The following is a 17,910-nucleotide window of genomic DNA, read 5'->3' as shown; positions in this document are numbered from 1 at the left end:
ATGCAACAGCACAGGGTAAACTTTCACCCTCATCACAGAGCCCCCAGCTCCCAGATCTGCTCCCTAAACCGGCTGGGGGGGTAGAAAGAGGTTAAGAGGCATATCCTTTGCTGTAATTATATCCTGTTGCTAGAGATATTGTGCTCTGCTTAAAGAAATCATCATAATGCAGCCTCCCGGAGAAGGTAATTACTGTGCATCTTATGAGCGGCTGCATGCGAATGTCTGCTCAAGCTGCTGTCAGCAGCAAGTTTCAACACATCTTACATACCAGGCATTTTATAGCCCTAGTTTTATTTGTTTTCATCACCCCTTGCCTTGTGCTTTAGTTTTCATTAGTGGATCTGGGGGTTTTTGTTTGTATTGGTTTTCTTTTTCTCTTTTTTTTTTCCTCCCTTTTTTTTTTCCAAAGAGGCCAGAGTTCATGTCTTTGATGGAGCCTTTGAGTGGTGGCCATAGCTCTTATTTGCTACATTTTTATTGCTCTGTGGTGGCTTGAGGGGACTATCTGGAAGATGTTGTTTCCAAGCCATTCCCATATGGTAGGATCTGAGTGGGCCCTGTTTTCCTGCTCTGATCCCAGATAAAATAGACATTACTGGTGTTGACAAAACTTGGTGTCACTCTACTGGTAGCATAATAGCACAGATTTAAGCCCATGAGACTGCCTCTTTTTTCCTGTTGTACTTTCTGAACTTCTCTGTCTCTCATGTTGAAAAAGGGTTGGTGAGGGATGCCAGACCTTTGAGCTTTCCAAAACCAATCACCTGCCTGCCTTGGCTGGGAACCAGTGCACGTGTCACTGTGTGGTGGTTAGAGTTTTGGGGTCTCACAGCCTGATCGTTCTGTGCATGGAGGTTGCCGTGTCTTCAGACCCTCATCCTTTGGCTTTGCAGGGACACTTGAGTCAAAGAGATGGAGCAATACCAAAGAGCCCTGGTTTGTCACAGCAGGAGTGACCCAGCTACTTTTTCTTTCTCAAAGGTCACTCGTGCTTGCCTTTTCCCAGCACTGTGTGATTTGCCTTCATGTTGTGCATGCAGGGCCACAGTGTGTGACCATCCTGCATTGCTGTACCAAGCTCTTGTCCATCGCATGGACAGCTCAAGAGAGGATTTGAAACTACTCCTTAAATGTCCTCTTTGTGAAAATGGCTGAGGGTTACTCTTGCAATGCTGAAGCTGAATTATCTTAGTACCCTCGCTAATTTATTGTGCTTGTGGCCAGTCTTCTGTGCATGCTGAGCATCTGCTGTGTTGCATCCTGGTGCTGTGTCCATCCCTCTCTGTGATTTTTGGTGAAGCCTGAAAGGCAGCCTGGCTGCGGGAGGATGGAAGATGCTATAATAAATGTGAGCTCATAATGTTGTTGTTAAAAATAACTGGAGCTAATTTATAAAGAAAAAAATCAATCTTATTCAGTCCTAGCCCAAGGGGGAAATGGACATGAGGGATTGGGCAATCCTTCTGTAAGTTCTTTCTTTAGACTATATTTAAACCACACTGAGAGCCAGATTCTCAGCTGGTGTCAATTGTTATTGACTTCAGTGGAGTGAAGCTGGTTTACACAAGTTGAGGCTGCTAAATGCCAGTATTTGGATGAAGCTGAGGCAGCTGGAATTACTTTTGCAGAAAACTCTAGTCTGATGCTGGCTTAAAAGCTCTGATCCCTCCTGAGTGCTTGAGCTATCAGTGCTCTGATTTAGCAGCTCTTTTGGGATGGGAATGGCTGTGAAAAGACCTTTACTTGGGTCAAAATTTGCTCTAATCTTAGCTAGGTTCTGCAACTCTGGTGTCTGTCATTATTCTGTAGTCACTGCTTTAGATGGGCTCCCCTGAAAAACTCTGCAAAACCCTTTTTACTTGCTATTTCACTGGCATCATCTCCTGTCTAGACACCGTAATTATGAGAATCAGGGAGCATACACTGTGATCTGTAGATAAACCTGGATAACTCCAAGGCAACAGAGTGTTGCTTCCATCCTTCCCCGACTGCCCTCCAAACCAATTTTGCCAATTTGTTGTCTGCTCCAGTATGAACATTAGCAAAGTGGGGACTGTACAGGGCCACCTGGGCAACATTCACTTGAATTTTGCATTCAGAAGCAAATGTTCCAAGCCATAGAAATGGAGAGGCAAACCTCAAATTGCAGCGGGATCTAGCAATAGTGGGTTAGCCTTCCCTACTTCTGTTTTTTAGTATGCCTAAAAACTCTCTGGATTAAATAAACAAACCTCTCCTACCACCACTGTCAGCAGAATGCATTAAATCTGTAAGCTGATTTGAGTAATTTTTGTGTACTTATAGCCACTCTAATTCCCTTCTTATCCATGGAGTTGTTTTCTATTTATGCCAGCACGGACTGTATCCAAACTCAACCTCTATCTATTTCAGCTTTTTTTTTTTTTTTTTTTAATAAGAGCTTTTAACACTACTGATTTAAAAGGCGACCATCAAATAATCAATACAGTATAGAATATTGGAATGCATTTTATTGTTTCAGCTGCTGTCCGCGGTACGTCACCTTCAAAAATGTGTAATGAGAAGAAAAAAAGCCACATCTTTCTATTGCCCCTCTTTAATATGTCATCTTTCCTGATTCCTTGCTGTAACTGGTACCGGAGAGAATTGTCTGTAATATTTAGCAAGGCCCCTGGGATTCAGGCTCTTTCTCAAGTCTCTGCTCTTGGAGTGCCACATGGGTTTCCATGGGTCTCTGCAGGAGCTGGAGCATGTGAGAATAATCTGTTTGCTGCATTTTGACTGCAAATCAATGTGTTTATAGGGAGGGATTTTTTGTTTGCTTTTTGTTTTCTTGGTAGCAGCTTTTGAAAATCACCGTACTGGTCCATGAGAGAAATGCCACCACGCAGCTCCTTTGCTCCAAGGGAGGCACTTCTTGCACTCCTGGTGGTGACATGGGTGAGGGAATGCTCTGGGATGTGCATTCAGGCTTCACCTCTTTAATGTCTGGATCAAAAAACGTCTTTTTGAGTCCTGGTAACGGAATTGTGCCATGAGCATGGATGACTTGAAAAAAAAAAATAATAATAGAGCAGGTTAATGGGTGACCTGGATGAATCTTCTAGCTTTTGGCTCTGACAGGAGCTGTTGAAGTTTGAGCTGCACAGAGCTGCCTCTTTGGGAAAATTGCACAGGTTTAATTAGAATCTGTTTCCCAACTGATGGAAAAGTCTATTTGGATGCTCTTCTCTCAGTGTAAGTTTGGGGTTTCATCTGAATTCACCTAGGACACATCAGAGTGTATCTTTATAAAGAGCTGAATTTGGTGGCTGATATATTGAAAGAGTGAATCTCCAATCCTGATACCCTAAAGTCAAGCCCCAGGTAGGATTTCCAGACCAGTCTATATGGCAATGTCCTCAGCCTGCGTTTAGCCAAATCTGAGACTCCAGATGGAGCTGTGGCTCTAGGACTTTTCCCAAAGGAGATTTGGGAAATAACAGAGTCAAGGCCAGGCCAGCTCCTGTCCTGTATGGAATTGGGAGCTCATCTTTCCACTCCCCAGCCTATTTTACTCTCAGGCTGGTGATCTGTTTTGTGCTGGGTTGTTGGACACTCGCTAATGTGAGTTTAATGCATGCACAGGAACCCAAGGAAAAAGGAATCTCCATGTGAGGGAAACACATTTCTTTCCTTCCCTCCCCCCCATCACTGTACCACCTTGTTGGTGTGAATGGGTGCATGGACACTGTGCTGCAGTAGCTTCCTGCACCGGATGCAACTCTCAACCAGCCCATAACCAGTTCTCCCATGCACCAGGGTGACACGGCCACATCATCCCTTCTCCCTCTGTTGATTCTTGGAATGGATCATCTTTGTTACCTTTTGCATTGCATTGCTACTAAACCTGCAGCAATAGCAGGAAGCTGGCTGGCGCTATTCTGTATGAGACCTGTAGGAAGAGTAGGTTTGTACTTCCTACACCAGTTTGAAGGTCAGGGTGCCAGGCTGGGTATGTATTGAATGTTCCACCATGGTTATTTTACTCCTTTCCTTGCTGGGGGATGTTTCCACAGAATGTTCCATGTCAGGCTTTGAACCAATTTGTTGTTCCTTTGTTTACAATGAAATTAATTCACTTGTTTTATGTAAACTCTCCATGAGATTGTTTACTTTGGCACAGGGATCCATGTGCTTTCGGATATGCAAAGAATTTAGCTACCGGTAGCCTATTAATTTAGTTTGTTGCATTTGCAAAACAGATGGTGGAGGGCAAAATATACATGTGGGGAGGCTTTAGGACAGGATTTGGTTGATGTTTACTACCTCTGTAGTTTTCTTTGTTGTTTTCTGGCTGAAGCAGGATGGGATTCCATCACAGGGAGAAAAAAACACATGAGAACTGATGTGCATTTTGCACACAGGGAAAAATAAATATGATTTGGACTGAAGCTGTCATTTTGTGGGCATCTTTGCCAAAGTGGAACTCCCAGTTTCTAGGGCTGGTGGAGGTACAGAAGCACCATGGGGTCCTTGTACATTGACTCAGCTCTGCTCTCTGGAGCCCCATGGGCCTCAGCAGACCTCTGAGGCATCTGTGATAACACTTCTGTGCTGCTGCAGAGCAAAAGGAGGGAAATCTTCATGAGATGTGCCCCAGAGCTGGCTGGGGTGAGGTGAGGCCATCCCCATGACACTGGGGTGTCTTTCAGTTAATGCATTTAGGTACAGAGCTCTGCTGAAGGGAGAAAGGGCAGCTGTCCTCAGTGGAAAAGTGAAGCAGATAGTAGAGGAAGCAGGACCTATTCAAAGTCCCACAGAGGGTGACTGAAGGAGAATGAGGGTGGATCCCAGCTCTGCTTAGCCAACTATTTGAGCCTTGTGTCAGGAGTATCATTTTGGAACAAGCCAGAGTTTCCCTGTTCCAAGGGCCAGATAAGTGACAAGTTGCAAGGGATTCTTGTAAGGCTCTGCCATGTCCATTTGTGGTGGGTTATGCATGCTGGGTTGTAGGGCATTGGGAGAAGTGTCACTTTCCACTGTGCTTCCTTCTGAAAAATTGTCTGTCCTCTTGGGCTCTGCCACTCTGCTTTATGTATTTGGGAGACTTGGCCAAAACCCTCTCAAAGTTTTATGTCTTGTCTTTGGGTTTATTATGGGTTGCAAGCAACTCCCTCTTTGCAAGATCTTCACAAGAAGGATTTTGGAGCAATTGGCCCTAATCAAACTTGGCACTTGCTCAGGGCACGATCATATTCCCCTGCATTCCTCCATGGATATGGCAGGCAAAGAATCTGTCACCATGTCTGATGACCTTGCCTGCAGTGCATGGTGCCAAGAATGCCCCATGTTTTCTCAGGGTGGGGTGCTGCCCACCACCAATGGCCAGCAAAGCGTGGTGATGGGGTGAGCGAGCGCTGGGATTGCTGGGGCATTTGCTGGTGGGCTTGGTGGGGGAGGAGCCCACATGCCACCCCCTGATTATTTTGGGCAATGGACTGAGCCGCTGAGCTGGATCTTTCACAGCTTCATCCAATCTTCTACCCCTACAGAAAAATTTCTCAGACACTAACGCTTTGCCCATCTAGGTGTCGTGTTTCTGAGACCTCTATGCTCCCCAGTATGAGCCCAGTGCTTTTACCCTTCTTCAAATCTCAGAGGCAGTGGTTAAAGGTGCTTGAACATTTTGCAATCTTCCATTGACAGAAGGGTGGCTGTCTTGCAGGTTGAAGTTTTCTGTCTGCTTATTGACCTCTTTTTTTAACCAAGGCTGGGTGGACATTGGTTACATTCGGACAGATGCTGCTTCGGAAAGTGGAAACTTTATAAGCAACCATTTAACCCTTGTCCCTTTTAGGTGTTTATGAGCTTGAGAAGTCTTATATACCTCCAATTTCCATATGAAGAAGTTGAGGCATAATGAGCTGCAGTGGTTTGTCCCAAACAAGTCTAACTAGAAAAGTGCTTGAAATTCAAATATCTTCTTAATCAGTCAGATTCTTGATAAGAATGTCCTTCTGTTTCTGGTAGTAGAGACTGCTGATATCTGTGTGAAGACAGAGGGTATCTTTCCTAAATAGGAATTACCAGGAGTACGCAGTCTTGCATCTCCTAGTGTGCCCAAAATGAACAAAGAGATGGTTGGAGCAGGAAAAACCCGTTGTCATGGATGAACCAACTGTGGAGAATAACAAAAGTTAATATCTTCCTTGAGCAAGATGCCTTCTGCCATATGTGCTGTAACATCACAGTGCCCTGTAGCAGGGTGTGCTTGCAAGGTGAAATGTAGCCTCCAGGCATCACCTCGGAGCAGTGCTCTCCGGGATGGGCTGGATTTTGCCTGGCTTTGTGTGCAAGTGTGGTTGCCAACACCTGCACAAAGCAAAGGCAGAACAGACCTGAAGAGCAGCACTGGGTACCTGTTTGACCGTGGCAGGGTGCATGGCCAGGTGAAGGTGTGAGCAGCAGCACTGAAGGTGAAAATGATGCCAGCAACAGTTTTCTACGGGGCTCCAGCCCTGTGTATCTTTACTCTTCCTCCATCATGTGTTGGAGCCCAATCTTTCTCGTAATTGTCCACTTGGATCAGTCACAGATTAGGCCCTGCAGCCAGCTGTGGGAAGCACGGATGTATGGCACCATGCAGCAAGTCCAGGGATGGCCTGGCCTCTGCTCAGTGGTCCTGCCTGGAGTCCCATGCTCTTGCCAAACTCTACTTGCAATGTAGGTAAACTGCAGAGGAGGGGAGCACGTGTAAGACAAGAGAGGCAAACCAGTGTGTCTGCATTTTCCTGTCTCTTTGCAGACTTTTCAATGAAAAACAAAATAGTTTCATGGCCCTTGGTGCTATTGGTTTGCTGTTTCCCTCTCGAGATCTTAAGGTGTGGATCACAGACCCATGCTGGTAGACACTGCACGGACTGCTACAAAGGAGACCATCCCAGTCAAGCTTTAGGACTAGATTCCATATAAAAGGCCAAAGCAGGATAGCTTATAGGTGGAGTAGAGCTGGAAGGAGAAAGTGACAATGCTGTGGAAGGGTATAGTGGAAAATCAGGAATTGCACCTTGCATCTAATCTAACCAGGACCCTAAGGGAGAAAGCTTCCAGGTGTTGTGGGAGCAGCTTTGCACACCTTTACGGGGGGAGGTGTTTGGCAAAGAGCTAATTCTCAAACTTTGGCGCATGACCCCTCATGTAACCACTGATTAGTGAGTGCTGCAGGACATCGTTGCTGCAGTTCATGGGAAGAGACCTTTAGAAAGGGAATAAAAAGCAGTCTATAGGAAAGGAGATAATTTCAGGAACCCCTGAGGTGTCGTTGCCTTGGCTGACCTTCTCAGATCTTGTGCATTCTCTGGCCTGCCCTTTTGGCCTCAGTGTCTGTTGTTGTGCCACTGCAAAACTGCTGGTGTGTATACTTTGGGATGCCTGTGGTAGGACAGGACAGGATGTTTGTTGGGAAGGGTAGGGCTGAGGAGGACAAATGCACCAGGGATGGCAGGTTGGTAAGAGAAGGGCTGTGGGTCCTGCATAGATTGAAGTTGAAATCTTCTTTGTCATCTGGTTGTGCAAGAGTGTCTGAGGCAGAGGGGATGTGTGTGATGGACAGGAAGGAGGGGTGCCTGCATGTGTGCATAAGGAAGTACCTGCAGCAGCTGTTGCAATGGTTTTAATAAAGGAATGTTTCCCTGAATTTCTCTTTTGGTACCTGAGGGCCCTTCCCAGGATGCCTTTGCTGAAGTTGCTGTTTGATTTCCGGGGCAAATGCAGTGCACACACACAGAGCCCCATGTTGTTCATACAAACCCACGATCCCATCAGCACGTGGCTCCTCTTCCTTTTGCTAACAGGGAAGGGGGGATGCGGGGATTGGAATAATGACAGAGCTGATTATAATTTATGGGGTTTTTATGTCTGAAGAGCAAAAGTCCTGCCCAAGTTCCCCAGCTGAGCACAAGCCAAAGTGCTAATTCCCTGTAGGGGTGTGTTTTATTACTGACGCTCTGCATGTCGAGGCTGGTCGCAGGGCCTGATGCTGTGCGTGTGGAATTTTTGTGGCTATTTTCTATTGTGCCAATGAAAAGCAGGATCCCATCCATATAATAAAAAGGAAACTTGAAGGTTTCCACGCCTACATGGAGGTGAATGCTTGCAGCATTAGTGTTTTAATTACGCACTTTACCTTCGCATGACTTTTCTGTAGGATCGCATTGCAAACGATTGAGCAGATGTTACTGGGGCTGGAATATGATGAGATTCTCAATGGCCCTTCCACAAAAGGTTTTGGCTACTCCTTGGTTAGGCTGGTCTGTAGCTGGTTTGTTTTATAGTCTCGTAATTCTTCACTGGGCAGTGTGTGCTGGGTTTGATTCATCCCTGACCGTTCCTCTTTCAGAAACAGGGCTCTGCCAGAATGACAGGGACAGGGAGGCACTTATGGCTTCCTGATCCTCTCTTGACCAGCTGGGTGATCTCAAACAGGTTGCTTGCTCCTCAGGACTCGGATTTTTCTATGTGCCTGATGTCACACACAGATTGAAGGCTGGGCTGGGTGTGGAAGTTGCCCTTAGCCAGGCTGTCTACACAGTGTAATAGTAGTGAGGGATCTGCCCTTCCCAAATCAGTCCAAAGCTACATCCTGCAAGTACTGATCACTTCAGTGGCCTGAAAGAAACCCTCAGCACACACCAAATGGACAGGAAAAAGTGGTTCCCTATGTGACACCTTAGAGGTACATTTAACTGGGAATCGTAGAAACTGGCTGCAATCCTGCAAGCTTTCAAAGATCATCTGAGCCTTTTGGATGTGAAAATGTGGAGAGCTCCAGGAGTGTTGGCAGCCTGGATTGTCTTTGTACCTGTGCAGCCTTTTGTCGCTTAAAGCAAATTTCAACCATCAGAGAGTACATGTATCAGTCCTCTGAGAGAGATGCTGCCTGGGCAGGCCCTAGGAGCCCCCAGACATCCCTTCTCTCTGTCCCCCTCACTAAGGAGGGGTGGGTTGTCCCTGCTGTAGCTGTGTTTCTCTGGCCACCAGGTGAGAGCACACTGGGACATAGGCCCGCAAGTGACAGCTCACAGCTTCTGCACCCAGCTTCAGCCTTATCTCTGGTAAAGAGGAGGGTGTTTCCCTGTGAGGTGGCTCACTGTCTTTCCCTTTCTATCAGCAGAAATTCCACCAGGAACAGGCTGAACCACACCAGCCTTGGTGGCTGCTCCCACCATTCCAGGATGGATGTCTCTTCATCTCCCACACAGCTGGCCCAGGTACTGCCGTTGCTCAACCTCCTCCTTTCTGCCCTTTTGGCAAAGATGTGGACAAAAACAGCCTATAAATCTATTCAGATTGTGAGCTTCAGTGCCTGACCCTGGGTCTCCAGTCTGCACTTGTAATACCTGCAACTCCAATGCGATCTGGCCTCCAGGGGTGAGATGCTTTGGGCTTTGAACTTTGCACCCCAAAAATACATTCAGCTGTTTGACAGAGGTCTGAGGTTTTCTCTGAAACTTTATTATTATTTTCACTGGATTTTTTTTGAACTTCCAAATCCTGGGGTTTTTGGGGGGGGTTTTGTTTTTTTTTTCTCTCCTCTACCCCAGAAGAGCATGCTCAGCAGCTAAAGGAGGAAGCTGGGTGGAGCACACAGACTGTGAGCAGTGTAGGAGCTGCTGGGAGAGGGAAAGGGCAGCAGGAGAGTTGTGGCAGAGCTTGTGGCTCCTGCCCTCGATTAGCTTGTGTGGCCATCACTGTTGAAATGAAAGCACAGCAGGTCCCCAGGGGGTTCTCTTGTGGGTCTTACTGAACTTATAAGCTGGGACCACAGTATAACTTAATTTCCTGAAATGTCAAGTGGCTTAAACTGGCTGCCTGCTCTATTGGTGTTGGTTTGGGTTTTTTTAATGAACACATTCCATTTCCTGCAAAAAAAATCCTATCAGTGTTTGATGATTGCTTAATAAGAGAAATCAGTAAGCACACAGAATGTCCACATCCTGCAGATGAATATAGCGACTATAAGCTTTCTCCTGGGTTGCCAAGGGTTGGTGGGGTTTTTTTTTTTTTTTGATTGTGGTTTGATTTATTTGTATTTTTATCCTTCCAGCTGAGAACATTGATCTGAAGCTGTACCCTGAAATGCTGAGACCACTGGTGAGCTGTAGGAGGCCTTCAGCAACCACCAGCTTTACTCCAGAAGGAAAAGGTAGAATTTCCTGGATGACCAAGCTGAGAGAAGGGATATCAAATTGGGAAAAGGAACAATGCTGAGGACAAAGCTGTCATTTTTTACTACCTGTCTTGTGATAGACTGTGGGTTTTGATAGATTTTGCAAGAGAAGAGGGCTTATATAATTGTATTGTGGGTGTGAACTCTTAGGAAGGTGACTGTAAGGCTTGCAGGCAAGCTTGAAGGGTCCCAAATGGATTTGTTGTTATTTTTTATAACTCTGTTTCTAGACAAGTCTTTATATTATTTCATAGGTATGATTTCTGCGTTGCATTAGCTCTTTATTTAAGATCTGTCTTTTAAAATTCTCATGTGAGCTAAAATTCTTTTAGACCTGGAGACACTGTGTTTACAGGGAACCTGACAGAAAATTGAAAAAGCCTTTTCTTCATGTTAATTTTCGTTACTAACTCTAACACTCTTCTGTCTAGGGCTTTCTCACTTCAGAGTGGTGTGCAGTCTATCAGCTGACTGCACAGCCCAGGTAAATGGGAGGTAAATAAAACTCCCTGCCATCTGTAAGGCTTTTGAATTTTTCTTAAGTCTGAGTGTGGTGTTGAGCAGGGAGCCACAGAGAGCCACCCATTGGGAAATATTTGGCAGAGGGACTGACTGAACACAGGCCTGAAAGGAAAATCTTGTGTTGTGACTGTTTGCTTTCCAAATGTCTCTTGCAATTTGTGTCCTCTCCAAGCTCTGTTTCATGGTTCTCATCTCCTTTCCTCGCAAAAGACTATGGTTTCCCAGGCTCTGGGGGAGAAAAGAACTAGCCAGCAATTGTAATGGAAAACCTTGCCTGATTAGGTGTCAGGAACTTATTGAGAATAATGCAATTTTTATGCCACTTCCTATATTTTAAAACCCAAGGGCCAGTAAGAGAGAAATTGGTCAAGAAAAAAAAAAAAATCACAATGAGCGTTTTAATCCTCCAGTGATAATTAGCCTTGGTCTGGAGCTGAGAGATGCACTAGATTTTTTTGAAAAGGAGCAAAGCACATTTTCTCATCACACCACAGACACAGGCACATTCTTTTGTTCGGCTCCTTCCCATCTCAGTGCCATACGTATCCCACACGCAGGAGTATCATCTGATCACACAGTAATATCTTGGTTCCCTGAATATTGGAGAACATTAAGACACTGAGGTAAATGAACCTCGGGGTGGGGTACTGCCTGTTCCAGAGGGAAGATTTGTTGATTTATTTGTTGTTGTTGTTGGGTCCTGGTGTCATCCCTTTGTGTGCATGCTCCTGGATGTAGAAAGCACTAATGTCTAATCGCATTCCACAGAAGGCAATTTGAGATGATTAAAAAAAATGTTCTGTTTACTTATTTTTAAGGAGCATAATTGCAAGCAGGCACTTATAGCATAGCAAAGCTTAGACAAGGTATTATGAAAGAAAAATATCATTCAACCCCCAGAATTTTGGGTATAGTCATGTGATTGTTTTGCAGTTGTTTTCTGGCTGTTCAGGGCCTTTTTGGTTCAAGAGGAGACTTTTTACTCTCACAAGGGTGAAGGGGGTGCAGTGACTGATGGTTTTGTGCCTGGCCAGTGTGAAGGCAGTGGGTTGTAAATCCATGTACCTCCTTACTAACGTGGCCATCACTTTGCATTAATGCGGCCACTCTCACTCCCAAAATTTCTGTTACAACTTTATTACGGGCTACGCAAACCAAAGAAAGAGAGAAGTTTTGCGCTTCACAGATAAACCATGTCCTGGGGGGCCTAGCCCCACTGGCATCCTCTGCCCCAAAGGAGCTGGAAGCAGCTTTTGGTGGGAGAAACCAGCTAAGGTCATCCCTGAGCACTGCAAGAGGCTCCCTGATCTCCTCACCCCAAGGGGCTGAGATATTTAGACAGCTGCCTCACTATGAATGGGACTCTCTGGCAAAAGAATTAAGCAAAGATTAAAATCAGTTTTAGCTGTTAAATGTGTGCTTTGCACAGCATTTAGCAACTAAAAGGCTAATTATCTTTGAACTTATGCACGTGGTTTTAGATGTGACCCACACAAGTTGCTATTTTTTTCTTTTGTCTACAAGGAGCTGAAAATCAGGATAAAAATGAGATGCTGGTGTCAGTAAGGGCACAGTTTTGTGAGTAGGCTGGAGGCTGTGCCCAGTCTGCAGGGAAATAGGGCACCTACTGAGTGAGAACAGATTAAAAAAATTACTTTAACACTTGTCATTTGAAGTCTTTTGTTTAATGGAAGTTCATGCTCTTGATTAAGGAAATGCAAGTGTGCATGAAGGTAGGAAAATGAGACTTCTCTGAGAGGAAGCCCAGCTCCGAGCTGGAGGGAAAATTTACTCTGGATGTTGATGTTTGCAGGGCACAGAGAGTTAAATCTGGGAGGTAAAGAGCACTGCAAGACCTCCACAGGTCAGTGCAGAGCAGATCAGATTGAGTTTTAGAAAATGCTTCAGGGAGAAAAGGAGAAATTTAATGCTGAGTTGCAATAAAACAGGGAGAGGGGCTCCATGCCCATGTGCAGCCTGACTGCTTTGGAAGGCTGCTCAAGGCTCAAGATAGCCACGTCAATGAAAATATAGACAATGGGAGGAGGTAACACGGTTGATAAACTGTTGGTGCCATTTAAAAACCCTTTAGGGGAAGCAAGTAAGCATTGCCAAATGGTGATCAAAAATTCTGGATCTTCCCATCCACTACGAGCCAAATCATGACACAAGACAAACATTTTCTTTTTTTTTTTTTTTTTTTTTTTTTTTTTTTTTTTTTTTAACCTATAGATTACTTTAAATTATATTTCAAGCTTCTTTCTTAACTATAAAGCATGCAATTGTTACAGAAATGGGTCCAGGGACTGAAAGTGAATTTTTCACACGGGTACTGAAGAAGGGCTGATTGGAAGCCTTTTCTTGCATGGCCTTTCACACAGTTGAAGAAGTCCCTCTTGTTCCCTGTAACCAGCTCTCTTCTTGCCTAAACATCCCGGCTCGTGTGTTTGCTGGACATGGTGTTTCTCCAATTTCTTTTCCCAGGACTCTGTGATCTGCCCACGTCTTTCTTGAAGGATGAGTGAGGCCACAGGCAATCCACCAGTCGAGAGCTTACCTGTGCTGAGCAGGCAGGAAGGATGCCTTTACAAGCATAGTATCTTGCACTGATTTTTACTAAATTAAACCTCCCCCCCCCCCCCAATTTTCACAAATTATCAAGATGATTTTGACTTTTAATCTGCTCTTCTATATAATGTTAGCTCATCTCAGCTTTTTTTTTTTTTTTTTCCCCTGCAGAAATTGTGTACTTATTGTTGATTAATTAATGTGATTTTCTTTATGAAACTATTGAATGGAACTAATTTCTGGGATCAAGGCTGTCAAGCAGAACACCCAAGATGATGAGACTTATGAAATGCTTATCAGGTGTACCAGCTACAACACTTCTGCTCTGTTTAGGAGATTAAGAGTAATTTTTCTTCTATCCTTTCTGTTTTATGAAAGAATCTCACTAAAAAAAAAAAAAAAAAATGAAAGCTGGTATAAAGTAGCTAAAGAGTTGTCTTGGGTTCAAAGTTCAGTCCTGATCTCTGACATCACCTCAGATCTTCTGATATCATGTACAAATAGAGTCCCAGCCTGACCTGTCCTGACCCTCTGCAGCTTGTCATGCCTCTGTTTTGTCACAGGTAAGGTGTGGATCAACGAAGTTAGTTCTGTTAGCAGTAGAGAAGGTTCCTGCATTGATGTCGGAGAACCAATGCTATGAAAAGGCCAGATTCGAGAAAATGTCAACAAGAATTTTTTGCTGTAACGATGGGCCAGGCATGAATAGTAGGACAATGAGACCATGATTGATGAAGTGAAAGGTATGGATTATGCATTTGAGAAACCCATTAGTAACATGCTTTAACAGAAGAAAGATTTCCAGCTCCAGCAGCTTTGATTTGAAGGCATCACGGGAAAACCCATTTCTTCTAGCAAATTAACAATGCAAATTGGTTCTAAGGTGATGATGAGAAGATGAATATGTTACCCAGAGTAGCAGCAAAGTGTTGGTGTGACGAGGTTCACAAAAGGCAGCTTCAAATGACAAACAGCAGTTTGAGTGAGAGGTTTTCACTCTGAGCCAGCCAGAAGAGGTTAGAGACCTGCACAGGACACGATCCTGATGGCTCACCTGCTCTGCCCTTATTTCCATGGCTCTGCTGGTTTCCTGCCACCTCGGAGAGGTGCTGCAGGCACTTTCTAGTGGGCTTATGCCATTGGTCAGAGATCTCAGTGTATGTAAAATCAGGGAGAGATCCATACCTCCCTGCACAACTGACGTTTGTAGATGGTGGGTGAGGCAGTGGTGTCTCAGGGAGCTACACTGCCTTGGGCTATGATCTCATACGTTAAGCAGGGTTGGGCCTGTTTGTTTTTGGATGGGGACTTAGAAGGAGAAGTTGATTGCTACAGTCAATTTGACTTGGTAATTCAGAAGGTGGTGCTCTTCCCCCTAGGTAGCTCGGGTTGACATGCCAGAATGATTAGGCTCACCACAACTCCTAACCTTTTGGAAAAAATGTAAACCAAACATCCTCACCTTTCCAGAATGAACATCACGGGACTCCTGCTATTACCCCAAAGTCCCAACCAAATTCCATCTCAAAGCAACCGCACCCTGCAGATGGAGATCCACCCTGCCCTTCCAGGAGGATGCAGTAAACTTTGCTTTCCCTGCTGGGTCGCTTGGTACCTCCAGCTGAACTGCTGCAGTGCTCGGGAGAGATGGCAGCAGCACTACCGGGGCAGGCAGCAAATTAACCTGTGCAGGTGTCCTCACTGTAAAGGGACTGTTTGAATGGGAAGTGTTTTCCCACCAGTAGGGATTTTGGAAGCCTCGGTGATACCTGGTTTGAGCAATGGCCTCCTGGTGCTGAAGGTAGCACCTGGTGCCTCTCTCTGTTTTGCCTTTGTCTCTTTGAACTGCAGCACAGTGTCAGGCTCTCACAGCACAGGCAAACTCTGCTGCCCACTTCCCTCTTAGAGGGACAAAAAAAAAAAAAAAAAAAAAAAAAAAAAAAAATTCTTAGCTGTTTTGCACACCTCTTCATATTCCACTGTGGCTACTTGGGCCAGATTCTGGAGTGAGGTAAGTTATTTAGCAGCATGTAGGTGTAAAGTTCAGCAATTTTGTGTTCTGAGTGGGTGGTAAGGTAGGGGTGCAGCAGGAAAAGCAGCAAAGAGGATGGCATTAGGTAACATGCTCTGTGTGCTGAGGGTGCTGGGAAGGGAGCCCTGCTTGCTTTGGCCATGTCTAAAGGCAGATTTGTTCGGTGTTTGTTTGTTTTCTAAATGTGAATGTGCCTGTGTGCATTCTTCTCTTTCGGTTTAGCTTAAAACTTTCCTAATCCTGTTAGCAGAGATAAATCTCCCTGAACCACAAGCAAGTGTCTGCATGGGAGTTTGCACGAGCTGAATTAATTCTTCGTGAAATCACGCAGGGTGCCTTTGTGTGGGTAAACACCACCTCACGTTCCTTCCAGCATCCTTCCCTTCCCCGCCGTGCTTTCCCTGCCTGCTCTCCCCTCTTGGCAGAGGAGGTCACATTGAAGCATCTCATGCTCAATTTCCACAGGAAAATAAGCAAATCCCCCTTTGCCACCAGGAGAAGGGCGGAGTGAACCCAAACTAGGCTTTCTCTGTGGGGTTTGTCAAGAAAGATTCCCTTGAAGGGCTGTGTGCCAGCAGGACCACGTCCCTGACCTAGTGACATGCAGAAGGAGGAGTGTTCCCAGTATTAGTCCTCCTGCTCTGTCCTGGCACAGCACAGTGGGAGAGGCAGCTGGGCTTAGCTCAGGATTTTGCATATTCTTTACCATGCATGTCCTGTCTTGACAGTATTTATGCAAATTTTTAAATAGAGGAAAAAGCTGTCACGTAAAACAAAAAAACCTCATCCGAAGGCCAAATATGTAGGTTGGTTGGCTTCTGTGTTTTCTTTCTTTTTTTTTTTTTTTTTTTTTTCCCCAATTAAAAATAAGGTAACCTATAAAATGACGATCCAGTTTAATATCCTCATTACATGTTCCAGGCAGCATCTGAGTCACACCGTTTACTCTGTGCTTTGTACCCCTGCGGGGGATGCAAAAGCTCCATTTTCAGAATATTCCTAGGTCCACCCCAGTCAGATGTGCCAGGTGAGAGTTCCAAGGTGCAGGATTGTGGGTAGTGAAAGTGAATTCTCTCAGGATACACTTGCTGTCAGGACAGGACCCACAGGTCAGTATTTGAGGTAATTGGTTTGGGTGGTCCTGTCCTTGCAATCCATGTTACCTTTTTGAGAGGAAACACCCCTGAAGTCAAAAGAAATTCCCAGTGGATTGTCTCATCCTTATTTTTGTTTCTGGTTGGTGGAACTTCTTTGAGTTTAGGTCCCAGCTAATGCTAAGATCCCTCACCTTTAACTGTCATCAAAAAACACTTATAAGAAGCAACAAAAGGAGCTGCTGGAAGATGTCTCTTCTTCAGCACTGGAAAAACTGCTGCATGTTCTCATGTCATGAGCAGCCAGTTCTCATCAGCATGGACATTTCTTATGCAGGTAGGGGTCTTCTGGCTTGTCTGGACTATTTCACCTGGTTATTGTTGCAGAGATAACTAGTAAGTTGTTTACTGGTTAATACCAACTGTGGTAATGTGTTTTGTGACACAGATTCTTGTTTGCTAAGAGCCAAAGTTAAACCAGACTTGCTGCCTGGGATCTGCATGCCACGACAGTCCAGAGATCACCATTGTGGAGACCTCTTTTGATGCAGACTCAAGGTCACAGCTGAGATACAAAAATCCAATAATTTATTACTGAGCAGCTCACAGCTCCTGTTATGAGCCACAGTACCAAACCCACCTTTCACATAGTGAAGAGCATCTGCACTGAGGGTTAACACTACTCAGCTCATGCATGAGTGCCTTCATCTGTGGGGCAGCACTTTGTGAGCCTTTTCCACCATTACAGGATTATGGAACACAAGGCTGAATGTTACCTTCGTTTTAGAGGCTTTGTACCCAATAGGAAGGGGCAGGAAAAGGGATTCTCCTTTGGGCTTTAGATCCCCCACCTGCTGTATCTCCATACCCCTCCCAGTGTGGCGAGCTCCAGGCACTTGGCAATCTCAGCCCTTTTTCCACCAGAATTGCAGTTTCCTCCTTGGGCTGTGTCTAAATTTCCTTGGCACGGAGGGAAGGGCTGACGTTACCCCACTCCAGGGAATGCAGTAGCATACAATTATTACCTTTCAGATATGCTATACTGATATGTTTGGAAACCTCCATGCTTTCCTTCCTTAAAAATCCATGGGGCTAGTTGTTGCACTCGGAAGCTGTGGGTCTCTGACTCTCATGGTTGTAAATGTCATTTCTCACCCATGCCAGACATCTCAGCCTCCCAGCCCACTCCTGTGTCTGGCATTGGGGTGAACCAGCCAGACTCCACTAAGAAATGGCCTGCAGGACTGCTCCCATAAGGCAGCACAGCACTGTGGTGTTTGGTTTCCATCTGCCCCTCACAGCCCTTCTGTGCCATCCTAGACCTTGTGCCCGTGGCTGTACCCTGCCACCACCCTCTTCCTGCAAGCCTTGCAGCACAGCCCTTCAGCACCAGGCAGGAAAGTCATTTGTGGGCTGCCACACAGCTACCAAATTATTTCAGGTGTGCTGACCTCAAGCACACGCACAAGCAGCTATTGTGTGTTATGGCCACGAGTTCAAGT

At 45.3% G+C, this 17,910-nt stretch overlaps 1 long non-coding RNA gene across 3 annotated transcripts in view; it reads left to right on the top strand.

Annotated features, from left to right (window-relative positions):
• LOC120757449 (uncharacterized) overlaps positions 1 to 10,340 on the top strand; it is a 45,729-nt gene extending 35,389 nt beyond the window's left edge. For 2 of the 3 annotated variants that reach the window (XR_005702502.2, XR_005702503.2), the window contains 2 exons: positions 9,137 to 9,233; positions 10,070 to 10,340. This is a non-coding gene — a long non-coding RNA (uncharacterized LOC120757449). Of the gene's footprint in view, positions 1 to 9,133; positions 9,234 to 10,069 lie in introns of all 3 variants that reach the window. The other variant, XR_005702505.2, reaches the window with a different exon arrangement.
• The last annotated feature ends 7,570 nt before the right edge of the window (positions 10,341 to 17,910 follow it).

The sequence above is a fragment of the Hirundo rustica genome, chromosome 10, assembly GCF_015227805.2.
Source record: "Hirundo rustica isolate bHirRus1 chromosome 10, bHirRus1.pri.v3, whole genome shotgun sequence".
Lineage (NCBI taxonomy): Eukaryota > Metazoa > Chordata > Aves > Passeriformes > Hirundinidae > Hirundo > Hirundo rustica.
This window is presented reverse-complemented; position numbering and strand designations above follow the sequence as displayed.